General features: G+C 36.3%; 1 long non-coding RNA gene across 1 annotated transcript; it reads right to left on the bottom strand.

Annotated features, from left to right (window-relative positions):
- Positions 1-1,514: 1,514 nt before the first annotated feature.
- LOC140145112 (uncharacterized) lies at positions 1,515-5,579 on the bottom strand. Its single transcript, XR_011857987.1, has 3 exons — positions 5,372-5,579; positions 2,029-2,194; positions 1,515-1,564 (listed from the first exon to the last, which is right to left on the bottom strand). It is a non-coding gene; the product is annotated as an uncharacterized lncRNA (long non-coding RNA).
- Between the last annotated feature and the right edge of the window lie 21,107 nt (positions 5,580-26,686).

The raw sequence follows: 26,686 nt of genomic DNA, 5'->3' as shown, positions 1-26,686 counted from the left end.
TACCATAGCAATAGATGAATAAAATTTTGACTGTATCCCCCGTATGCCTACAACGTCCATGCGGGTACCGATGCATTGAACCATATATTATGTCAAAGAAATGCTAATCACTTGCACCTGTAAGATTAGCCTGTTTGAAAAGAGCGGTATTGTATTCAATCTATTATATGATTGAAGACAGGTGATGAGTGCAACCTGCTGTAGTGCAGAGCGATCTATTCAAAAATTGTATTCATCTATTGCTATGGTAGTTAATCCGATTAGGACGTCACTTCGCCAGAAACAAAAAACATCTTAACATGCTTATGAGAAATGTGTTAAAATAAAAGTCTGATATATAATCACAGCTATTTTAAACTTAAACCTTATATTTATCGAATATATATACTTCAATAGACAGTGAGCACCTTGTCCGACAATGTTGTAAAACTAGCATGTTTACCAGTACAGTGCCTGTGGTCTTCAGTTTCAATGTGTCCCCTAGTCTTGTTCTTCCTCTTCCTGTTGGGAGCCACGTTCATTTTCGCCGCGCTCATCATCCTCCAATTCCCCTACAGGTACCGCTGCATCCACATTCCCAGCTTTCTATAGATAATAAAATGGAAAACAATCTATTTATAAGCATGATCATCATTTTGGGAAACATCATTTTTTAAATTGAACTGAAACCCGATTCCCCTTAAATCTATCAGCTCACTAAAATAGCAGCCATGACAAAATATATATAAATAGGCATAAGAAATTCTATGAATAAAAAATACTATCAGGTTATGGTCACCCTTAGATATCCAGACAACTTATTTATATTATCAGTATCATTAATTCTGAGTAATTTTCAAGGTCTGTATAAACCATAACGAAATCATAATGCGCGCGTGGGGGTGTGTGTGGGGAGGGGGCATGGTGCCCCTACTGAACCTAAGAGAAGTGAAAATAAACAAAAATGCTCCATAGAGAAAGAAACATCACGTAGGTGTGTGAAATGTAAGGACAAAAAGTATGTCTCAGATACATTTGGTAAAATAGCTTTGTGCTATGCTTTATTATTTTTTTAAACATTATTTTTAAAAGAAAATGAGCTGTGCGATATGCGATATTTTTTTCATTTTACATTCAACGAACAATATTTATGCACTTTTGATATTCAGATACAGAAACATAGTAATACATTGCAAAAAACAGTGTCTAGAGATTGAACACTTTTTTTTTGTCCTCAATTTGTAAATACGTTTAAAACCTAAACACCAATGTCAAATTTCAAAACATCATATGTTTAATATCTAAACACATTAAGACATATTAATTCCTAAACATGTTTAGCATTTAAACGTGTTTACAAATAGAGGACAAGGTGGTGTCTAGAATGAGTGCTTATATTATAATCCCTAGACATTGTTTTAGGCCTACATGAATTAAATAAATGAATTTGGCATTTCAGCAATGATATTTGAACTTACTTTATACTTTTTTCCACCTGGAAGATTTGGTGTTCTTTTCAGATAATCTCCAAGTCTTTTCTCTATCTCAACCTCCTTAGCTTGAGGATGATTCTTCATGCAAGCTTCTATAGAAAGGTGGAAATGATATGAGTTCAGTATTAAATTAAACTCCTTTATCAAAATAAACGGTCTGTATCTCAATATTAGGATTTTCCAAAAGCCTACATGTCGACGTGTTACCATACGTGCGGTCTGTGGTCTTAGGGGAATTTTTATTTGATAAGTTTATGAATAAAGTATACACATATAATCTAAAATAACAAAAAAAAAACCAAGTTGGAAACGTATGTCCGATTTAGGGTCAGATTTAAATATCCATATTTTAATTTTATAGTCACAGAATATGAGTATATTACACCCACTATGATTGGTTCAGACAGCATGACAAATTATATGCATTCTGTTTAGGCTTAGCCGATCTTAGCTCTATGGAAGCTTATGGATCTGTTTTCTCACCCAAAAGGAAAGGCCTGCGTGATTTGACATATTATGTTAATCATAGATTGTATCTTGGGCCTATGAAACTTACTGACGATAACTTTGTAGAAACTTGAAAGGGCTATCTTTAATGCTCAGCTTGCCTTTTCTCCCTATACACTGTAGGAGGACCACAAATTGTTCGTTCCCAGCTTCCTCATCATCCTCCTGATGGTTTCGTTGAGATCATGTCCTCCAACAAGACTAAGGTGTCGTATCTGGAATAAAGACATATGAATCAAAGCTAAATATTTTTAATGCATTATCGCATGGAATTTGGAAGTCAATATCGTTTATGATGTTGCCTTTGTTAATGGTTCAGTATCTTGTGATACTTTGACCCACAACTGAATAAAGTTATTGTGATTTTCATCGCAAGTGCAAAATGTCAAACATAGGCCTATTTTGAATTATGGCCTATTTATAAATGATCATGATTATTAGTACTTCAATTGTGTAAATCAACCACAATTTCATATTGTGTACTTTTGAACACACGAAAATTACATCTTAATTCATAATTTTGTTTTTAAAGCTAGTATAGGGTGGAGGCAAGGGAACATTTTGCACAGGTTATGATTGTTTGGTATAAAATGACAGTTCCTGAGAAATATTAAAATATTTAAAGAACCTCTCGTGTCTATTCGATATTCCTATATTAAAATACATGTATTGTATATAGAAATATTTTTGGCTGAGTGGAGTTTTAATATAAAACCACATGCGGCCCTCATGTGCATGTTTTGCAAAAAGCAAAATTTATAGTTAAGGGCTGGGGTATGAACGTTTGGACAGTATTTATTGTGGGACATTAGAGCACATCAGACATATCGAATTGCATTCTGAATACGAAGAATGTCCTTCTGATATCAAATAATTTTGATTTTGAAATTGCAATGTAATACATATTTTATGGCAAATCATTAAAATTGATATTTTGATATTTAACAGTACTTGAAGTAAACTTTACAAATCTGATGATTTATACTTAAAGTGTATGTAGGTGGGATGAAAAGCCGACGATCAATTGAAAATTTTGACCTTTCGTATTGAAGATATGGATTTTTTCCCAAAACAAAGTCTTTTGGGAAAAAAATCCATATCTTCAATATGAAAGGTCAAAATTTTCAATTGACTGTCGGCTTTTCCTCCCTGCTACATACACTTTAAGAATATGTCATTAGATTTATATAATTTACTTCGAGGATTGTTATATATCAAAAATTTGAATTTATATCAATTTTTTATAATTTGTCATAAAATTTGTATTATATTGTGATTTTCAAAAAATGAAAAATATTTGATATCAGAAAGACATGCTTCGTATTCAGAATGCAATTGATAGGTCTGAGGTGCTCTCATGTCCTCTAAAAATACTGTCGAAACGCAATAAACGCTCTTTTTAGATCCCTTAAGAGTGCACCAAAATATTGACATAGTTTTTTTGTATTTCAATCAGGTACAATAAAAAGCTATCTTGTCATGTTTCTTTACAAAGTTCTAATTGATAACTAACTAAACAGCAGATTGCGTAACTCTATCACTCTTTAAACAAATGATAAACTTCAATGTTGCAAAATATGGAATATGGATATTTTTCGACAATGTTCTTAGCACATCGAAAAATGTTTCAACAGAACGAAGGACAATATCTTAAACTTCTGAACCAGCAGTTGCCAGACCTTAAGGCCTATATGATTTTATGACATGTTACATGTACAAAATAAGTAATTGTCTTGCTTTTAAAACTTTATACGAAGGAGAACAACTAAGATTACAAGAGATGGTAATCTAATACTAATGGATATGCGTTTTCCCAGTCGCCACCCAAACAGGGTGGTGGGTTATGTATTTTTAAATTGTGATCTGTTTAATTGATAAAATGTCATAGTTTGTTTTGGTGTCATTTGAAAGCTAAAACACCACTAACATTAGCAACCCTGTAAATATGAACAATGTAGCTTTTCAACTACTGGAGATGTGTGGTTGATCGAAAGTTGTGAGGGAAGGATGGGGAAGAGGAGCACACAAAGTCTATGGGAACAGGGCGTTTCGCATGTGTAACTTGAATAAATTAATGACTACAGGGGCTACATGAACTTGATTTTGGTCTTAATTTACAGCTAAAAAATTCTACTTGTTGTTTTTAATCATTTTGAACTCTTATGCATGCATACCTAGGGCTAAAGAATCGTACTGGTCATCGATCTCTTTGATTTTTTTTAATTCAGTGCTTTCAGGCAACACAAACCTAATTAATTACACTAAAAATAAAAAACAAATGTGTTCCACTTCCAAGCAATCAATATACATCATTATTCATTTGCAATCATTTCATAAATATTCCAACATCTGCAACATTCCATTGTTTAGGGCAAAAATTAGCGTACTTGAACTTCTCTGGGTAATATATGATTTATAGGTCATACCATCTGTTGTTTTTAACCATGGACTTGGAGTTTGTGACTAACCCAGAACATAGGTCAAGACTGAGGTGGTACAGACAGGTGAAGTTCTGGGTGCACAAAATACACCTCTGGGTGCAATAACCGGCAACATGATAATCATTTCAATGGATTTCCAGTAAACCCTTCTGCCTGACTTTAAAGTAATTATTCAAATTATGAGGTTTTGGGCGCTAAATACTCCCTATTAATCACATATTGCTTACATATTGGGTAACCACGGCCACTCTTTTTTGCACTTGTAATTAATAATGTTACTTCTCACGTGTTCTGTTTTTATACTTGATGACTTCTCTTACTACTTTCAGGAATTTGCCTGTGTAAATATACATGATATAGATGAGAATAATAATATAGCCTACTTGTAATTAAATCAGGTACTAAGTTGTCCGACGATCTGATGATCGAGTGTCATGAGTGTCATGCTAATCTAATACTCATCTAACACATTATGTCAGATAGACTTATGAAATAGGTATAACAATTTGACAAACAAGACAAAACTCAAGTCAATAAACCACCTTGAATTTCAACCAAATAATTAATTGTAGGCACGGCCTTTCGATTCTGACAACATCGCCGATCTTTTTCAATTTTGAGATTGCAATTTTATAAAGCTTTCAATCACGACGAATAGGCCAGCTATACGAATGCATCACGAACATACAAGTATTTTATTTAGTAGTACCAATACGGAATTAAACCATGAATATCATCAAACCTTACAACAAAAACAATAACCTATTAAAAACATCTTAAGTCCTCAGCTTTTAAAGACTTTCCTCGAATTCAAATTACATCAACCGTCATTATATTGTGGATGCCATATGTTACTCATTGTACTTAAAACTTCACTGATTAAATTGACTAAAAACATACACGCTTTAACATGTTTAATGCAAATATAGTAATAATAAAATACAATCTTACCTTTGTTTGGTAGAACTGAAAGAAACAGATGCAAATAGTTCCTTTTGATGAGCAACTTGATGTATATTCCTTAGAACAGCATGCCAGCATAAACGATCGTGTGAAACGTATAATTTTTCACATTCCAGGTTTGAATTTTGGGTTGCCAGACGATTCACAAAACCATAAAACTTTTATATAGGTCACACTTAAAGATGTCAAGCAAGTCAAACACCGGGTCATACATCACAATCTCTAAGACACAGTTCCTCACTAACCAGCAGCTTATGCTAGGCTTAGGCTGACTTTAAAATGTTGGTTGCAAAAGCTTATCTCTACAAATTGAGATCAACGTCCGAGAAGTGATGTTGTCGAATGCATATAATTGAACCGTGCTGTGATGAAGAGATTGTTATAATAAAAAGGACTGCGTGAAACACTTGCCAAATTAGGTACATGTTTCCTGATTGATGCACATATAATAAAGAATTAAACAGTTAAACTTGTATTCATCAACAATATACAGACATCATTGACTTCACAATTGCTGGGATTTATATGCGCGCACAGCAGGCGAACATTAAGTTTCATATTTTGAAGTGAAAGTTGATACACATTTGGGTTCATTTCCCACGAAGCGCGCAAAAATATGCAATTTTACACTATTTTGATACCAAATCAAGGCGTTTAATGCTATCTATAAACAACAAGGAATTTTTCTTTCACTTTTTTCTTCTTTGAGATGTCGGGGGGGGGTTGTCATAAGAATTCAAGGAATTATTTAATCCCTGTTGATTTAATATTTAGTCGGCGTTGTCATGTGTATCTTGTCTTTTTTTTACTTTCTTCAATCCTTCGATTCCGTCCTTTTCCTCAGTCATCTGACATGATAGCTCCTCTTTTCCTTTCTGTTAATTGCTGACGTACCAGATATCAGGGTATGACATAGACAAATTGCTTTTTACCGGTCAAGTTTACGGGGAGATGCGCGTATTATTCACACAAATCTTGTTATACTATTTTAGCCCCCAATCACGGTGAATTGGATGTGAATATGAAGGTGAATTTGAATTCGATGAAGTACGCGGAGCGCGAGAAAATTTCAATTCTAAACTAGACCAGGGAAGTGTTTGCCGAAAACGGGGTGGGGGTGACATTTGATATCCCAAAGTGTATGCGGACGTGTCCCCGCTGTCCCCCAGGATTTACGACCATACAGTGCCTTAAACCAGAGTAGGCTACGTGTTAAAACATTTTGATAATATGAAATAATAATTAAACGCTTTAGAAAGACATTTAATTGACGTTGTACAAAACGTTCGGAAAACGTTCTGGAAATAACGTATTATAAACGTGGCAAAATAACGTAAAAATCGAAATATTTTGTAACGTTTTAAAACGTTTTCTGAACGTCATGGTAAAACGAACAATATTTTAACCAAGTCAAAACGTTTTTAAAACGTTTTAAAACGTTTTGGAAGACGAAGACGTAAAAGACCAAACTAGAACCTAGAGAAAACGTTTTCTAAACGTTTTGTGTTTGCTGGGACAGCACTGTGGCAGCAGCTTGTTAGACACATGTTTCAGGACCTATGTAAATGGGATACAATAGCGATAGCCCTGCATTAGCAGCTTACTGGAAGTCCTTGGTGTCTAGCTCTGATGAGTTTGCTTAGTTTTGGTGCATTCTGTCGTCAGAAGCAGGAAAAATAACTTTTCATTATCGAGGTGTTACAGCGTGGAATTAGCTTTGCTCCAAAGCCAACCTATTTTCCATCCAATTGAAAGAAAAAATGAAAAACCATGCCATATGCCCTCTGACACTAATAGTAAAGACCAGCTGTCTTTTTTTCTGTTTAACTCCCCAATGAACTATAAAGCTTACAACCCAGATTACCGGATCGTCAGCATCTCGTTCGTTTTGCAACCTACTAATAGTGCCAATAGTGATACAAGAGAGCAGTTTCAACTCGAATTGTCAAACAGATTCTAAACCATCTAGTGCAACGATACGTCTACTCCAATAACACAGAGATACGATCAGTTTGCAAATACTGTAACAGCAGTGGTAGAGAAAGTAGTTGGGATACGCAACCATGTTGGATGCCGAGTTGGGTGACTGAGAAAACAAGGCAGCTAAAAACGGACAGGGATGAAGCCAAAGAAGAGATCTGGTCTAAAGTCGAAACAATCCAGATAATGATTGAGGAGGCTCAATACCAGCCTGAATGAGTCATACAAAACAGATGAATTGGCTACGCTAAACAAGCAGGTGGACGATCTCAGACTGGCCGACTTCATGGGTGACTACACTAAATATCATCCATGATCTTTCGTGCAAAGACAGAAGATCCAGAGTCAATGTGCAGAATGGATGGACTACTTCAGCCCTCTTCTCAACAACAGCAATGGGCTTCCACATTCTGAACTGCCTCCACCTGTTGCCTAGAACTTGCCAATCATGGTCTGTGAAGAACAACAAGACTGCAGGTCTTGACTGTACAATCACATCTGGAACACTCCGGAATGGTAGGTATGGAATGGTAGACGTAGTCCGTGGATTTTGCACCTATCAGCCAATGGACCACTAGTGTCATTGTTCCTCTACCCAAGAAGGGAGACCTTTACTATAGTCTCATGATCAACTACTGGGAAATATCTCTCCTGTTAATTACATGTACAGCAAGATCCAGCTAAATAGAATCCGAATAACCAGGCTAGATTTCGTTTTGGGGGAAGTTGTGCCGAGCAGATTTACATTCTTAGAAGGATTATGGATGGTTTCCAACATTACCAACTTCCTCTTACAGTCACATTTATAATATACATGATATACCTCAACAGAAATGTTATGTTCTTCGATAAGTGCTGCGATATTATGGAATACCAGAAGCTGCGGTCAACGCTATAGACGCGCTATACCATGTATACAGCAACTCAAAAAGTGCAGTAATGGTAGATGGCAACATTTCTGATCATTTCGATGTCTCCACCGCAGTCGAAGGATGATAATGAGGGTGCCCTCCTCAGCAAATATTACAACATTGCTTTAACGAACCTGACCTCTATAACTTGTCGTCATGTAAAATATACCAAATTTCCTAAAATTCACCGTACGATAGACCAGGAATGGTAGTTGTATTTAATAAGAGCCCACCGGTTATCCTAATATAGCTAACCGAAACATGGATTCAAGTTCGGAATCTGTGTTATGTTGTAAAGTATGTACAATAGCACAAGAGATCCGGAAGGATATTCGTGCGGTTTTATCAATATTATGAGCTTAACATAGCTTTCGCACGTACGAAAGATCCGAAATTGATATTTGTACTGCTATTTTGGTAAATAGATTTGACATGTCGAATTTATTTATGTTGAATTCTAAGGCATGGGTCATGAGAGAAATCTACACATTTACAGTGCAACTGACGAAGGAGCCGGAAACAGATTGCATATAGCTGGCATAAAGTCTTGTTAGCTATATGCTTAGCAACTGTTTTTAGCTTGTCCTAAATTGGACAGAATCAAGTTAATTGCCGTTATGAGTGGGAATTGTTTTTTAGATTAATATGTTGTAATTGCTTTAGAGGCAAGAAATTGCATTAGGGCGATAGCGATTTACCTTGGTTGAATCGGTTGAATTTAAATAAGAAACAAACTTTTGGATTGGTTTTATTTTTTAGAGGAATTAAGCATTTATTTGTGCCTAACAATTTTATAGTGAACATAGAATGGTTTAACAATAAAGAAAACTTCTATATATGTATGAAGTGATACTACTATAAAGTTTCGTGGTATTAATTTTGTTCAACATGATTAATAAGACTACACTACTAGTGTACTTTTGTTTTCCTTCTTGGTCTTTGTAGGCCGTACTACTAAAATTCGAAAAATATAAGTGGTATAATGTAAATAACACATGGTGCTTTTGATATAAATATATACAGACTTGACATTTAATATGGAATATTTTTCGCAAAATTCCAAGACTGCTCTGGACGAACTCTGCATAGACCGCACGGGCTAAATATTAATTGGGTTTTTTCTGGAGATGGCGTAAAATAGTTGTTTGATAGAAAATGTGTTTTCGATATGTTTACATTAATGGTGCTCAAAATGTAGCGAATTTGCCTAAAATGTCGGATTTAGGAAGGCTGAATTAGACCTTTGTGGGGGACACAATTTTGGACTTTATGCAAAGTGGTTCGGTTATTATCATAAACTTCGTCAGCAACTGACATTCATCACAGCTGAAATACACTTACAATGTACCAAGTTTTGAACAGGGGAGGAGCTTAAAAATAGGGTTCTTAAAAGCTGTACGTACTCAGTAAGTTTGAATGCCCCCCTGAGGTCAAATGTTATAAACTTACGGTACAAAAACAACTGTGCGGATTCCTGGTTGTCCAATGAACTCACACTGTTTCTTTGTGTACAGTAAGTTTATAACATTGGCCCAGGGGACCATTCAAATATTCTGAGTGCATACCACTTTATAGAGCCATATTTTTAAAGCTCCTCCCACTTTCAAAACTGGTAGATCACAGGTGCATTTCAGTTCTGACGAACACTTATTGGTATTGTGGTTCAATAAAATTGCCACAAACCTCAATAAATTTGATAATATCAGAATAATGTTGCTCAAATTCATAAATTTTACCCCCACAAAATTCAAATTCAGTCTCCTTAAATCGGCCATTTTAGGCTAATCTACCATTGTGGTATTATCTTTTTAAATCTACCCCTTCGTGGTGTGATTTTGGACTGGATTCAGGTTTTGACCAGGGCCCGTATTTTCTTTTAATTATGCTTCTTGAGTAATGTATCAAGAAACCCATTTAATATCCACCTCCACTGCGCACGGAAAACTTAACCTCGATATTATTGTGTAGACTAGATGTGGTCTTCTTGTGTGCATTTGGTGTAAGCCTCTTTATAGCAACGGATGTGCCAAACTTTACTTTTACTAGGGTTGAAATCGGGTGCGTTCTCATTATATCACCACCATATTTAAAATTGGTATCAGAAAATAACATTTTCAAACTAAATACATAATAAATCTGTCTGGAAGCTGCTACTTTTGTTTGGAAAACTTAACCTCGATATTAATTGTGTAGACTAGATGTGGTCTTTTTGTGTGCATTTGGTGTATTCTTCCAAAGCCCCTTAGCAACGGATGATGCGCCAAGGTTTTAGGTTTGCGTTCTCATTATATCACCACCAAATTTAAAATTGGTATCAGAAAATAATATTTTCCAACAAAATATAATAAATATGTCCCCAATTTTGTTTAATATCAGTTAATTCCAGCAAATTACAGGCTCGTGGGCAACAGTTAACACCTGATTTCATTGAAATATCTGTGCCATTTTGAGATGAGCCGGGCTTTGTTGCTGGTAGCTACGTGCATTCTATATGCCGAACTTGACACGCGCTCTAGAGAGAACGTTTACAATTCAAGATAGTGACAGGACATTATGGAGCACAATAATTGTAAAATCACTATGCATGATGATGTGTACACTTGGGTTCATATCTTGTCTATTGTCTCATTTACCGTTGTGTGAATTCACCCATGTATTGTCAATGGAAACAAAAATCGATGCAGGAAGTCCCATGGTATGAAGTCACTTGCATTGGCCCGATTTAGACCTAAAACAGGTTGTTTCAAGAAATTCCTGATGCCACCAGAAAACATTAACCAAACTCTTTCCTGATTGGTCAGTAAATAGAGAAGACCTTCCTTTATCAAGAGATCAACTTTTTTAAAGAAAAATTTAATGAGATGAGAACTACAACAGGTTGAAGTGACACCATTCTGTGCATCAGGTCTTGAAAGGCAATTATCTCCGAATTTGGATTGATTCAGACAAGCAAACTTACATACTCATACAATTTAACTAACTAAGATAAAATGTGCAGGATGTTAAGAAATTAAAGAATTGTTTAAGCCTACCAAAACCCATCTCAAATTATGCACTTCTCACTACCATGTCCATTTCATATGCTATCCATCATGGCTTCCATGCAATTGATGTAGTAAAGATAACCTTTGAGTTGGAGCAAATTTCTCAAAATTGGAAGTGATTAATGTTACCAAACTTATGCCATGATGAAATATAATCATTTTTGAAGATAAAATGTGCTGACCTTAAAAGATTGAACAATGTTTAAGACTACCGCTATTCATTTGAAATAATGCACGTATTGCCCATCTCCTCTATAGAGATATTTTCCATGGCGGCCATCTATGATCATGCTTGAGGTTTCACCAAACGAACACTTATTGGTATTGTGGTTCAATAAAATTGCCACAAACCTCAATAAATTTGATAATATCAGAATAATGTTGCTCAAATTCATAAATTTTACCCCCACAAAATTCAAATTCAGTCTCCTTAAATCGGCCATTTTAGGCTAATCTACCATTGTGGTATTATCTTTTTAAATCTACCCCTTCGTGGTGTGATTTTGGACTGGATTCAGGTTTTGACCAGGGCCCGTATTTTCTTTTAATTATGCTTCTTGAGTAATGTATCAAGAAACCCATTTAATATCCACCTCCACTGCGCACGGAAAACTTAACCTCGATATTATTGTGTAGACTAGATGTGGTCTTCTTGTGTGCATTTGGTGTAAGCCTCTTTATAGCAACGGATGTGCCAAACTTTACTTTTACTAGGGTTGAAATCGGGTGCGTTCTCATTATATCACCACCATATTTAAAATTGGTATCAGAACATAACATTTTCAAACTAAATACATAATAAATCTGTCTGGAAGCTGCTACTTTTGTTTGGAAAACTTAACCTCGATATTAATTGTGTAGACTAGATGTGGTCTTTTTTTGTGCATTTGGTGTATTCTTCCAAAGCCCCTTAGCAACGGATGATGCGCCAAGGTTTTAGGTTTGCGTTCTCATTATATCACCACCAAATTTAAAATTGGTATCAGAAAATAATATTTTCCAACAAAATATAATAAATATGTCCCCAATTTTGTTTAATATCAGTTAATTCCAGCAAATTACAGGCTCGTGGGCAACAGTTAACACCTGATTTCATTGAAATATCTGTGCCATTTTGAGATGAGCCGGGCTTTGTTGCTGGTAGCTACGTGCATTCTATATGCCGAACTTGACACGCGCTCTAGAGAGAACGTTTAAAATTCAAGATAGTGACAGGACATTATGGAGCACAATAATTGTAAAATCACTATGCATGATGATGTGTACACTTGGGTTCATATCTTGTCTATTGTCTCATATACCGTTGTGTGAATTCACCCATGTATTGTCAATGGAAACAAAAATCGATGCAGGAAGTCCCATGGTATGAAGTCACTTGCATTGGCCCGATTTAGACCTAAAACAGGTTGTTTCAAGAAATTCCTGATTCCACCAGAAAACATTAACCAAACTCTTTCCTGATTGGTCAGTAAATAGAGAAGACCTTCCTTTATCAAGAGATCAACTTTTTTTTAAAGAAAAATTTAATGAGATGAGAACTACAACAGGTTGAAGTGACACCATTCTGTGCATCAGGTCTTGAAAGGCAATTATCTCCGAATTTGGATTGATTCAGACAAGCAAACTTACATACTCATAAAATTTAACTAAGATAAAATGTGCAGGATGTTAAGAAATTAAAGAATTGTTTAAGCCTACCAAAAGCCATCTCAAATTATGCACTTCTCACTACCATGTCCATTTCATATGCTATCCATCATGGCTTCCATGCAATTGATGTAGTAAAGATAACCTTTGAGTTGGAGCAAATTTCTCAAAATTGGAAGTGATTAATGTTACCAAACTTATGCCATGATGAAATATAATCATTTTTGAAGATAAAATGTGCTGACCTTAAAAGATTGAACAATGTTTAAGACTACCGCTATTCATTTGAAATAATGCACGTATTGCCCATCTCCTCTATAGAGATATTTTCCATGGCGGCCATCTATGATCATGCTTGAGGTTTCACCAAACAAATCATGGGTTTTGAGGTCTTATAGTTTTTGTTGTATGTCAACAAAATTGATTAAATTAAATCAAATTAAATCAAAATTTCGAATTTTTTTTTTTTTTTTTCAAAATTTTTTTCAAAATTTTTTTTTCGAAATTTTGATTTTGAAATTTTTTTTTCGAAATTTTGATTTTGAAATTTTTTTTTCGAAATTTTTATTTTGAAATTTTGTTGAAATTTTTTATTTTGAAAATTTGAAAATTGAAAATGGCGGGGCTAAACTTTACTATACCCTACCACATTTGACCGTCGCCGAAGCTACCCTAGTTTTAGCCCTGCTACACCGACGGCGCGAAACTCGATGATAGGATTACATTGAATGATGTATGGATTAACTCAGTGCAATATATAAATCACTTAATTTAGCAAATTAAATAAACGAACGAGAGAGATTCAAAACAACATATAATGAAGAAGAGGAACAGTAGTAAATTTTAAATTTAATTAATATTCATAATTATTGCTTTGCTTCCCATAATCAGCCAGGAATCATAAATCTGCATAATGATCGGTTTCCATTCATTAATTATCTTATTTAAAGGAATTATTAATTAACTTAAGAACATTAAATAAAAACATTAACTTTTAACAATACTCAGTCATTAATTACCATATAATATGTAAATTATGATGCACACGAGGAAGGTTACCGTTGTTGCAGGGCTACAGCGATATCGCCGTTTGATAATTAATGAATTAATTAACAAACAAACAAACAAACTTTATATATATTCACCCATTAATGCGATGCCTATGAGGAAGGTTATCGTTGTTGCAGGCTACAGCGACATCGCCGTTTGATAATTAATGAATTAATTGACAAACAAACAAACAAAACTTTATAAATATTCACCCATTAATGCGATGCCTATGAGGAAGGTTATCGTTGTTGCAGGCTACAGCGACATCGCCGTGAATGACAATTTCTCAACAACCCTACTATCGATTTCCATGATTTTTGTACCAAATTTCTTCTTTTTAAACGACCTTGCTAAGTATAGGCCTAAATGATAAAAATTATCATGATTATACGTCGTTCATAAAACGCCCCTACCACTCACAAGCTTTACTTTACATTGACCGCGTTCTTACGTTCAATACAAATCTGAATAAAGATGGAAGATAACAGTTCTGTTTCATTCACAATGTTTTGTTGAACTTGTAAAAAAAATGTCTTATGATGCTTATTTTTTCACCTAACTAGTCGGGACTGTATGACCATTTTCTTCTTAATTAACTTTTCAGTGGTCTGTTTTTATTTATAACAACTAACAACTACAACGTATGAAATCACATAAACCAGTGTATACGTCGTTCATAAAAGGCCCCAACCAGTGATAACCAGGTGCAAAAGTGATAACTAGGAGCACGTGTGGCCGAGTGGATAAGGCGCCCGACTCATAATACATAGGTTGTGAGTTCGAGCCCCGCTTGTGCCAACGTGTTGTGTCCTTGGGCAAGGCACTTTATCCTCATTGCCTACTGGGGGATGGGGTTGGGTTGGATTGGATGTTTGTATAGTTGTTTGTTTCAATGTTGCAATATTGGCGCTGATTAAGCTGCTGCCTGCAAATTGCATTGTGTCTGTTTAGTTGTGTTTAATGTACAATTCTAGCAATTTGACCTGCGGGTCACCATTAGAGTTTGAAATAAAAACCTTCTTTTTTAAGTTCTGTTTCTTTTTAATTAACTTTTCAGTGGTCACGGTCCTGTTTTTATTTATAATATCTGGAAATTATGAAATCACATAAACCAGTGTATACGCCGTTCATAAAATGCCCCAACCAGTGACAACCAGGTGCAAACTAAGTTATGTGCATTATGTGCTTACCAATGACAACTTAACTTAATAGTTCCTCTTGTCAACAAACAAGCAACTCCCCATTTCACATGTGCATCATGTACATGATCGCCCAAGCATAATCATCTACAATCCAACGATCACTTGTATCAATATGCAAATATATGATTCAATACGTGCATATAATAATAGGGATTAGTTTTTAACGGCTTTTAAGTCAGGCCTGGGCGGGCGAAGCGTAAATAAACATGTGTTGCTTAATCCTAAAACCAAGCTGGTCATTTATTTTTATTCTTTAAATAATAAAAAAATAAAAAAAATCATTCGCGGCGTCAATGTAGCACGGCAACAGCGGTACCTTCACCTAATGGCAAGGTATAGGTTAGTGGCGTCGCTGTACAGTAGCACAGCAACAGCGATACCTTCCTCCCCTTCATTACATTTATTTGATCAAGTCATTACAAAATGCGCATAAAGTCTAGCTTTGCGCCGTCGCTGTAGCACAGCAACAACGATAGCTTTGCGCCGTCGGTGTAGCCCAGTAAAAAGGTATAGCTTCGCGCCGTCGCTGTAGCACGGCAACAGCGATACCTTCGCGCTGTCGGTGTAGCCCAGTAAAAAGGTATAGCTTCGCGCCGTCGCTGTAGCACGGCAACAGCGATACCTTCGCGCCGTCGGTGTAGCCCAGTAAAAGGTATAGCTTCGCGCCGTCGCCGTAGCACGGCAACAGCGATACCTTCGCGCCGTCGGTGTAGCCCAGTAAAAAGGTATAGCTTCGCGCCGTCGCCGTAGCACGGCAACAGCGATACCTTCCTCCCCTACATTAATTTGGTGACATGACCAAATAAGGTATACCTCAGTGCCGTCGGTGTTACCATACGGAAATAGGTATACTTTCGCGCCGTCGGTTTGGCCCCTCAAAAATGTCTAGCTTCGCGCCGTCGCTGTAGCATGGCAAAAACGACACCTTCTCGCTGTCGGTGTAGCCCAGTAAAAATTATAGCTTCGCGCCGTCGCTGTAGCACGGCAACAGCGATACCTTCCCGCCGTCGGTATAGCCCAGTAAAAAGGTATAGCTTCGCGCCGTCGCTGTAGCACGGCAACAGCGATACCTACCTCCCCTACATTCATTTGGTGACATGACCAAATAAGGTATATCTCAGTGCCGTCGGTGTTAGCATACGGAAATAGGTATACCTTCGCGCCCTCGATTTAGCCCCTCGAAAAGTCTAGCTTTGCGCCGTCGCTGTAGCACGGCAACAACGACACCTTCGCGCCGTCGGTGTAGCCCATTGAAAAGGTATAGCTTCGCGCCGTCGCTGTAGCACGGCAACAGCGATACCTTCGCGCCGTCGGTGTAGTCCTGTAAAAAGGTCTAGCTTTGCGCCGTCGCTGTAGCACGGCAACAACGATACCTTCCTCCACCACACTCATTTGCTAACTTTAACAATTAGGCCTACTTAAGATGCACCTTTGCACCGTCGGTGTAGCCTTACGGAAATAGGTCTACCTTACCGCCGTCGGTGTAGGCCCCTCATTAATGGTCTAGCTTCGCGCCGTCGGTGTAGCACGGCAACAGCGATACCTTTGCGGCGTCGCTGTAGCACAGCAACAACGATACCTTCATTCACCATCACATCATTATTCAATATATGATACTTAACGTATTTACTCCATGAAATAAATGCTACTCGTTCTTATCAAACCACTCATTACCAATTAATATTCCTCTTATCAATATAACTTTAATCACTATTAACATCAATCATTGTTAATTACTTACAACAACCCTCTTATCCCTCACACTCATTATTATTATGTCATAATTATTAATTAACTACCATCGCCCTCTAATCCATCATAATAATTATAATTATATAATCATTCATAACCAATTACAATCGGCCCCTTATACGTCACACTAATTATAATTATATCATGCTTATTAACATCATCTTTTGATGCGGTCATCATTACTTGAGTACATTAAAATCTATTACGCATAATTAATACTTCTAAGCCATTATATAATGCAATATAGTTATTTCATTATGCTTAAATTCAATTCAAATGACATTATTACTATCTAGAAGTAACCACAATAATTTAATCGTACTAACACTTATTACCTTGATGAATGCAAACTTCATTAAGTCAAACGCCGACATACTTTATTAAAAACCTGATTCATAAACCTCTAACTTAATTTAAATCTATCCCATTAATAAGTAATTCGTGCCGACGTCGGTGTAGTTTTACAAAAAAAAAGGTGCAGCTTCGCGGTGCCGTCGATGTGGTAGGGTATTCTAAAGGTACTCCAATGGCGGTATTTCCGGTTGACCTTTTCAAAATGGCGGCACTTCCGGTTGACCTTTCAAAATGGCGGCATTTCCGGTTGACCTTTTCAAAATGGCGACACTTCCGGTTGACCTTTCAAAATGGCGGCACTTCCGGTTGACCTTTGACCCTAAAGACGTCCCTAAAGGGTTCATACCACTAAATCCGCCTCTGAAGCGGTTTCCGGTAAAAGTTTATCACGACTATAGTCCCAACTTTGCATACAAATTGTGCAAAATCGGTGCAATATTAACAATTTTAGTGTTGAAAATCGTGTTTTACTAGAACTTGTGAATGTGATCTCTACTAATTTGAAAAGAAAACGCAAAAATTTGAGTGATGTTTACGATAATGAGCGCATGAACACACGAGGTCAAAACGCGGTTAGCAGTCGGACGTAAACACGGGAAAATCGGGCCTTTTTATATAGCGCTAATTTTCTCAAAAAGTAGACCTAAAATGTTGTGTCATTTTCAGATATGTTATGCAGAATTTTGTTCTGATTAAGATGATATCAAATATGTATTTCAAAACTAGATAACTCGACTTATGGCTAAAAACTTGACCCCTATTTTGCACGTAAAGTCTATGGAAGGCTATTTTGTGTTATGTACCCTTTAAGGAGCAATTCCATGCGTTTTCCGCGCGTCTTTATCTATTTAAAATGCACGCGAAGAAAAGAGGAGGGTCATCAGCAAGCGCGTGCATGGACGTCGCCAGGTTTTTCGCTGTACGTGAATTTGCCGCGAATAGGCCTGCTTTTATTTCCAATTTAATAAAAGTTCCGATTTTGGTAGAAGTTTGAAACCTTTTGATATGAATAGAGAAGAGTTTCAAAATATTAAAAACATTGTTTATTGGTGTTTAAATTACAAAGAGGTTTTTCAAATTCATTGTTCTTTTTTAGCTAAATTTTTTGTCATTTAAGCTCAAGTTTTGGCCTTCATATTTAATAAAATTGCATAAAAAATTAGATTTTAAGATATTTAAGTTTCTAGTTTGCTTTATTTATACCACTGTTCAGTATTGTAAATTGTTATAACACTCAAAGTTAAATTTATATTAATATTTAATTTCAAATAGCCATTCATTACATATGGTTTTTGGACAAAACTGGTTGAACGGACCCTGGAGGGGGGGGTAGGCCTATTTGATTGTCATTATTTGACTTGTTAAATATTCTGCACGTACTTAGAATGTTTTAATTTTGAAGTTATGTACTTGTAGAAGATGTTCAAATGACTTTTATTCTAAACATCAAGTGATATCTTCATGAAAATTGCAAATCTGCAACTATAGTGCGTCCATGTGCGTCAAAATGACGAAAAATGGCAATTGTCGGTTATCATGCTTGTGTTTGAAATCGCCAGTGTGTCTAAAGTATTTAAGAAAATAACCTAAAATTTCTTTAGATTAATTCAAAACTTAGTGGAAAAGATAACACAATCATTTTCAAGGCCTAAAAACGATGTTTTAGCCTCTTCAAGGGTTCATACCACTAAATCCGCCTGTGAAGCGGTTTCCGGTAAAAGTTTATCACGACTATAGTCCCAACTTTGCATACAAATTGTGCAAAATCGGTGCAATATTAACAATTTTAGTGTTGAAAATCGTGTTTTACTAGAACTTGTGAATGTGATCTCTACTAATTTGAAAAGAAAACGCAAAAATTTGAGTGATGTTTACGATAATGAGCGCATGAACACACGAGGTCAAAACAAAAATTTTCTCAAAAAGTAGACCTAAAATGTTGTGTCATTTTCAGATATGTTATGCAGAATTTTGTTCTGATTAAGATGATATCAAATATGTATTTCAAAACTAGAGGTAACTCGACTTATGGCTAAAAACGTGACCCCTATTTTGAACGTAAAGTCTATGGAAGGCTATTTTGTGTTATGTACCCTAAAGGCCTATTTACTACTTATAGTTCTCCTAGAAATAATGAACGATCCCTTATCATCAAGAAACTGTTATTATTCAATATAAGCAAATTGGATTGGGCTAAGCATGCAGCCTTGCTTGAGTTCAGAAGGAAAAGTTGAACAATCAGAAATAATGAATAGAGTCTTTGACAGTGTTATTCAAACATGCAAATTGTTCATCATCATGATCAACAAAACTTAAATTATCCATAAGTTGATCGCTCCAAACATCGTCAAAATGTTTGTATAAAATCTACAAAGAAGCAATAGCACTTCCCTCTTGGTCTACAGCCTGTCTCAAAAAAAAAAAATTGTGCAAGTGAAAAGCGCCCTCTTTGGCAATTAGAAAATACCGTTGTGAAATAATGCTTACATCAACGTCACGGGCGCAGTCTTAGCTCTCAAATGCCGTTTGTTCTGTTCAATTTGCTGGTTCCAATTTTGAGATATGTTTATTTAACATCGAAAGGGTAAAATCACAATTGTGCCACTTTTACTAGGAATAGAGCTGTACATGTAAATCAATGATAGCTGATGTTGATGAGTCTAGTGCACTCCCCCTTTCGGGGCGCATGCATTAGACACATCAACATCAGCACGCGTGCACTATTTTGTCTAATATCTCTCCCAACAAGTAATACGCGTTCATTAACCTATAACATGTTTAAGTGCGCAATATTTGTCTGTCTTTTAACATGTCTTAAGTGACTAAGAGAACAGTATTTACCATGATAAAATCATTGACATGCACATGTATTTAAGTTTTTCAGCAGAATGTGAAATATTTATTTATCTTTTAATCTCTTTTAAGTGGAAAAAGAGAATCATCATTCCTGCATCATGATAAAACAGTAAAAACATTCAAAAAGTTTGTATTATAAAAATATGCATTCTTTTGATTTCACGAAGGAACTCTTGATAAACTTGATGCTATCACTGTTACATGTAAAGCCCTCTTCCCTAGTAAAAGTGGCACAATTGTGATTTTACCCTTTCGTCTTTAACTAAACATATCTCGAGATTAAAACAAGCAAATTGAACAGAACAAACGGCATTGGCGAGCTAAGACTACGTCCTTGACGTTGATGTAAGCATTATGTCACAACTGTATTGTCTAATTGCCAGAGAGGGCGCTTTTCACTTGCACAATTTGTTTTGAGACAGGCTGTACAGCGTTTCTTCTGAATCAAACTGTGCAGCGTAAAAATGTTATAGTAGAGGAACCTTTTTCGGAAGTCAACGTGATTTTCCGGAACTTTATTATTAGACTGCCATATCTGAGTTTACGTCTCTTATCTGGGGTTAAGGCACCTTATCTTGGGTTTAGATGCCTTATCTGACGTTTACGACCCTTATGTGGGGTTAACAACCCTTACCTAGAGTTAAGGCACCTTATGTGGGGTTTAGATGCCTTTTCTGGTGTTTATGTTCCTTATTTAGGGTTAAGGCGCCTTATTTGGGGTTTAGACTGCTTTATCTGGGGTCTACGTCGCTTATCTGGGGTTACGGCGCATTATCTGGGGGTTATATGCCTTATCTGGGTTTAGACTGCGATATGCTATGGTTAAGGCATCTTAGCCACAGGTAAGGAACGTAATGTCAAAGTAATGTCAAAGTAATGTCAAATTTGAAATCCTTGTGGTCGACTTATCCAAAAAAGTGTCTTTGTACACGATTTTAGGTCCTCTTGTTCAAAACTAAATTTTTCAAGATGGTGCCGGCCACCATCTTGGATTTCTGGGTGAAAATGATGCCGTAATGTCAAACTAATGTCAGAATCGGAATCCTTGTACTCGACATATCCGAAAAAGTGTCTTTGTGCATGATTATAGGTGCTCTGGTTCAAAACTTAAATTTTCAAAATGGTGGCGGCGGCCATTTTGGATTTTGGCCTCTAGCGAAAAATGCCGGGATTTTCGCGAGGGACATGGTGGCTATTTTTTCCTAAATGGTCCATAGAAGTCGAATCAATCGTCAAACCTTACTAGCCAGAGAGTGGTCGCCAAATTGAACTTTTTCACCTAACTATATAACTCATTCAGACCAATTTGCAAGTCTTCAGCACATAATGGAGGTAATTATTTCCCCAAATGCATCTACTAAGTCTAAAATTTCCAATTTCATCCATACACTCTTTCTGTGAAAGGGGAACCATTATTCCTCTGCTTCAAGCTTTTAAGTCCTTATCAAAAAAGATGATTGTAATAGCGGGTGAATCAGTTCAGCACGAGCGTGATTTTCCGGAACCAATTTGCAAGTCTTCAGTACATAATGGAGGTAATTATTTCCCCAAATGCATCTACTAAGTCTAAAATTTCCAATTTCATTCATAGACTCTTTCTGTGAAAGAGGAACGATTATTCCTCTGCTTCAAGCTAATAAGTCCTTTTAAAAAAAAGATGATTGTGATAGCGGGTGAATCAGTTCAAGAACATCATACGAACCTGTTTAAAAATATTAATATGGAGACCATCTAAGCTAGGTGATTTGTTCAGTTTCATTACTTTAATGATATTATTTAATCCATACTTGAGGCAGAATCTTCCATACATGTGACATCAATTGCCCTAAGGATGTCATTTTAGATGCATGTTATGGGCTTGTTTATAAGCTGACTGATAAGGATCAGAAATGAATTTTTGTTCATGCAATTGAAGCAGAACCACCTTTTTTTATTCATTTGCCATCAATCGGTAAAATTGAAAAAAATTGTAACTGATTATTGTCAAGAGAAGTTTTTTTCCAAAATGGGTGTAACAATAGTTTTACAAAGTTCACTAGCAAAGGTGTCTATGGAAGATGGCATGGGATCATTCAAGTCGTCAACTCTAAAAAGGACACTGCATATTGATTTAACATAACTCATCTTCAGTAGTTTAAAATATGCTGATTTTACCTCATGTCGAAGTTCATGCAACGCGCCCAATTTTCAGGACGAAAAAGTCTCATTTTGAAAGTAAAGTCATGATATATGGATGCAGTGATCTTTAATCTACCAAAATATATGTGTTTGGGCAACTACCGTATTCACTCGATAGTTAGCACATGTGCCTACTATCGAGGGCTTTTGAAAACGTGCAAAAACGAAAAAAAAATGAACAGTGCCATCCACAAAAGTGACAAAAGTGTAAAAGGTTTTGAGCAAATCATCGATACACATAGCTATATACGAACAATTAAACCTACAAATTTGTGTGTTAACTACATTAGCTCACTTGGTAAAGCGACAGACTTTGAATCATCTTAAGATGACCGAACTGAGCAGGAGTTCGAGGCTCGTTATAAACTTTTCCGTTGCTTTATTTTTATTTTTGGGTTTGAGTTTTTCTTGATAAATTTAATCTTTGTTTTTCATTTTGTTTCTTTATTGTTTCTTACTTGCTTTATTTTGTTTTCTTTTTTCTTTTCTTTTCTTTTTCTTATTTCTTTCTTTTTTGTTCTGTTCATACTGGGGTCATGGGCTATTTATTCAACAATGTAGTTGGGTATGCCCTCAATGTTAATGAGGTGGTCATTGTCCTCTTTGCCATTACACGCTACAGAAATTCCATATTTTTCAAAGGCTCTGATGATGGTTCCCTTCTATCAAATGACTATAATTGAAGACTGAGTTCCGCAGTCTATTTCAAAATACTGACTTCGTTTTACATCAAGAAGGACACAATAACTGCGACTTAAACGTGATATGGACATGCTTTTTAACCGCAAAGAAATCTTTTGCATTTTATAATTTTAACCTTATCCATTATACTTTTATGATTTTGTGCAATACGAAAAATAAAAAACAAAGAGCGTGTTTAAAGTGAGCCAGATTATGCGGTATTTAGCTGGACTGCCACGCAGTCTATATTTGTTTATGTTTCACTGACCATTGCAAATCTAGACTACGCGGTAGTTTAGCTAAATAACGGAAAGATTGTCTCACTATAAACACGCTCATTGTGTAACATGTAAAATCCCGCTCCGATTCAATTGTGCCTGTTACTTTGTGTGCTTTATTGAATCTGAGACCTTGTATAGAGGCCCTGCATGAAATTATCGATTGGCTCCAGACAAAGGATTTGAACCGGTGTCCTTCACCGTAGTTATGGCGGAGTGCAGTCCATTCAATCAAATGTTGTCATCAACCTATTTGATCGTAGTGCAGGGTTATGTGTGTGAGACGAACTGTCACGGTAGATTGCAATCATGCTTTTGTGGAATGCATTTGAGTAGTCCGCCATATTTACGGGATGATACGTCACATGCAAGGCCTCTATTATGAAGGGACTGGAAACGGCTTCCACCCATTGCGAGTTGCTGGTTTACAAATTATCCTCAGGTGAGCAAGCATGAATAATACCAGGAGGGTGAAAGTGCATATAGGAACAATGCCAAAAACTACGTCACGCCGGTCACGCTATTGTTCGACTTAAACTACATCATTCGCCATTTTGTAAATATTAACGCATGATCGTTGCTTTGAAGTTTCCACCGGATAGTCTGTGGATAGCGCAAGAGCATGCTTTGACCATGCGCAAAAAAAATGAATATCATGAAGATGTTTAAGATTGATTCTTAGATGTTTCAAAAATTACCGTCATATTGCATAGATTCATCAAAGAATGGTTTGAAGTACTAACCTTATTTAGTAATTTTAAAAATCGGGAGAATTTTACAAAATCAATGTTTTTACCTGTCGGTATTACAACTCGTGAAACACATTAGTGATGTGCCTGGGTGACCTAATCTACTAACCTTTAACGTTTCCTCTATGAACTCTAACCCTCCTGCAATATGGCGCCTATTGTCTAGAGTTAAACAACATCTTTCGGTGTGTTACGTAATACAACTATGCCTATCCCATTATATCGATCCCTGATAATACGTTGATCAATAGACCCTGGAAATCTGGAATCCAAGCACAGTTACAACACAGCGCGTGGCTTGTCTTGTAGGCCTACATTGCGAAATGAGCCTACATGTTTGCCTATAATGACAGGATCTAGAAATGCCAACATAAATCTTCAAAGAACATCATCTTAAGAATTATTTCAGTATCGAAATCAGTAAGAATACCAAGCGTTTTGTTTGTTCTAGCATTCTGTATCTCCACAAAATCTCCACATTATCACATTTTGTCTTCAAAATCCTATGTAAATGATTTTCCATGCTACACAGAAATTGTGTTCGACAAAGGATAGACATTTTACACAATTTTACATAACTTAAAAAAGATATTGGAATATTTTGATGTTTTAAAAAATGGGCAACAAGAGTAAATAATAAAATTCAAACATAGCGCCCTTAGCGCAACTCGCATACAATCGAAGGTCGAAAAGATAATCTGATAACAATAGCTTGACAATAGCTATCAATAATCTGTTTCCAGTCCCTGATTGAATGGCCAAAAATACGCCAACAATGACATAACAGCAAGCCAAAGACGAATTCTGATCACCAAGTGGGTTGGAGAAGTATGGAAGGACATTACAATGAAGGGAACCAGACAAGCTCAGACATAAGCTGTGTTCACACATGCACTTATTACCGGTAATATTTTATCTAGGCTTATGTCCGATCGAATTAAATATTTCCGCTAATCCCTTAGTGCGTCCACATTTGTCGGCAATATAAGCGCTATACGCTGGCGAAGTTACGTAATAATCGGATTAACTACCATAGCAATAGGTGAATCATGCTGATTAGTTGCACCTGTAAGATTAGTATCTTTGAAAAGACCGGTATTGTATTCAATATATGATTGCAGACATACAGGTGATGAGTGCAACCTGCTTGTAGTACAGCGCGAAATGTTCAAAATTGTTTTCACCTATTGCTATGGTAATTAATCCGATAAATGACGTAACTTCGCCAGCGTATGCCCGACGTCTTATGTCCGTTAAAGCCTATTACCGGTCATAAATCTCTTCTTTCTACATGAGCATCATCAGAAAATTTAACCCGATTTTAAATGTTTTCACTGAAAATTCACTTTCAATAAACGCCCCTCTTTAGAACAAATTGCAGACAATGCGGTAGGTATGTCATGTAAGAAAAATGCAAATTCAAAAGTTCCAAAATTAAGACCAATTTTGTATTTATGTAGGTTCTATTATTATTATTATTATTATTATTATTATTATTATTATTATTATTATTATTATTATTATTATTATTATTATTATTATTATTATTATTATTATTTTAGTTTGACAAAGTAGTCCCATTTTACAGTAGACTTAGCTCTATATCGCATTTTATACATGTAGGCCCTACTATGGTGGACATCTTTGAAAAAATGACAAAAATAAAAAAAATTACACTGACTCCCATCATCATGCTATTCTTTTCTTGGTGGGGGGTCCCAAATTTACAAAAAGTCGGCTTCAATAAAATTGCGACCTCCCCTATTTCGGCAGCAAATATTTTAGGACCCCCCCCACCGTTTACAAAAAAAAACAGGCATCAGTCTTTTTGAATAAAATAAACACACTATCTGTAGTCATGCTGTGTTGTGACTCCCTACATTTTGGTCATCAAAAATATTTTATGACACCCCCTATTTTTCTTTCCGTATATATTTGGGACCCCTAATCATCTTATAAAATGCAATTGCATGCCTTTCTGTTATCATGCTTATGGCTTAATAAATTTCATCTCCATCTACATCCAGGGCCATACTGCCCCCCCCCCACTGAACCCTCTGGGGTTAACATTTGCTACCCCCCGAAACTCGTGTAGGTTATCCCAATAAGGATGGTCAATTGCTCCTGCGCCTGAATTTTTCACCCGATCATGGAGGGTGCGATGGAGAGTTTTCAGTGCCTTTATCACTACAGGTATCTGCTCCCCGACCGTATCGGGACCCCCCCCCCCCCTTGTCATGTAATAGCGTGGCTATCTCCTCCCAAAGCTTTTTTATCCCAGAAATACTTTCCGTGTCTCTCCAAATTTTGAGTATAGCCAATGTTTCCTTGTCATTCCAATTGACCCCTCTATGGAAACGGGAAATCACAAGCAGCAAATAAAAAAGAAGCTAAAAGGGAAATGTAAGAAAGAACAGATTTTAATGTTCATTTTCAATGATTCTACCTGTTCAGTAATTCTTCCTGTTATAGTGAACGCTCCCATTTACTCATCTAACGGTGATGTCCGAAAAAAATAATCGCATCCCCAGGCCTTGCCGTTTGAGGCAAGCGATCGCTCTCGCTCGCCGCCGCTCGCCCAAACTCGATTTTTAGTGAGCGATTTTCCACTCGCCATAGAC

Source organism: Amphiura filiformis, unplaced genomic scaffold, assembly GCF_039555335.1.
Source record: "Amphiura filiformis unplaced genomic scaffold, Afil_fr2py scaffold_138, whole genome shotgun sequence".
NCBI classification, from domain to species: domain Eukaryota; kingdom Metazoa; phylum Echinodermata; class Ophiuroidea; order Amphilepidida; family Amphiuridae; genus Amphiura; species Amphiura filiformis.
This window is presented reverse-complemented; position numbering and strand designations above follow the sequence as displayed.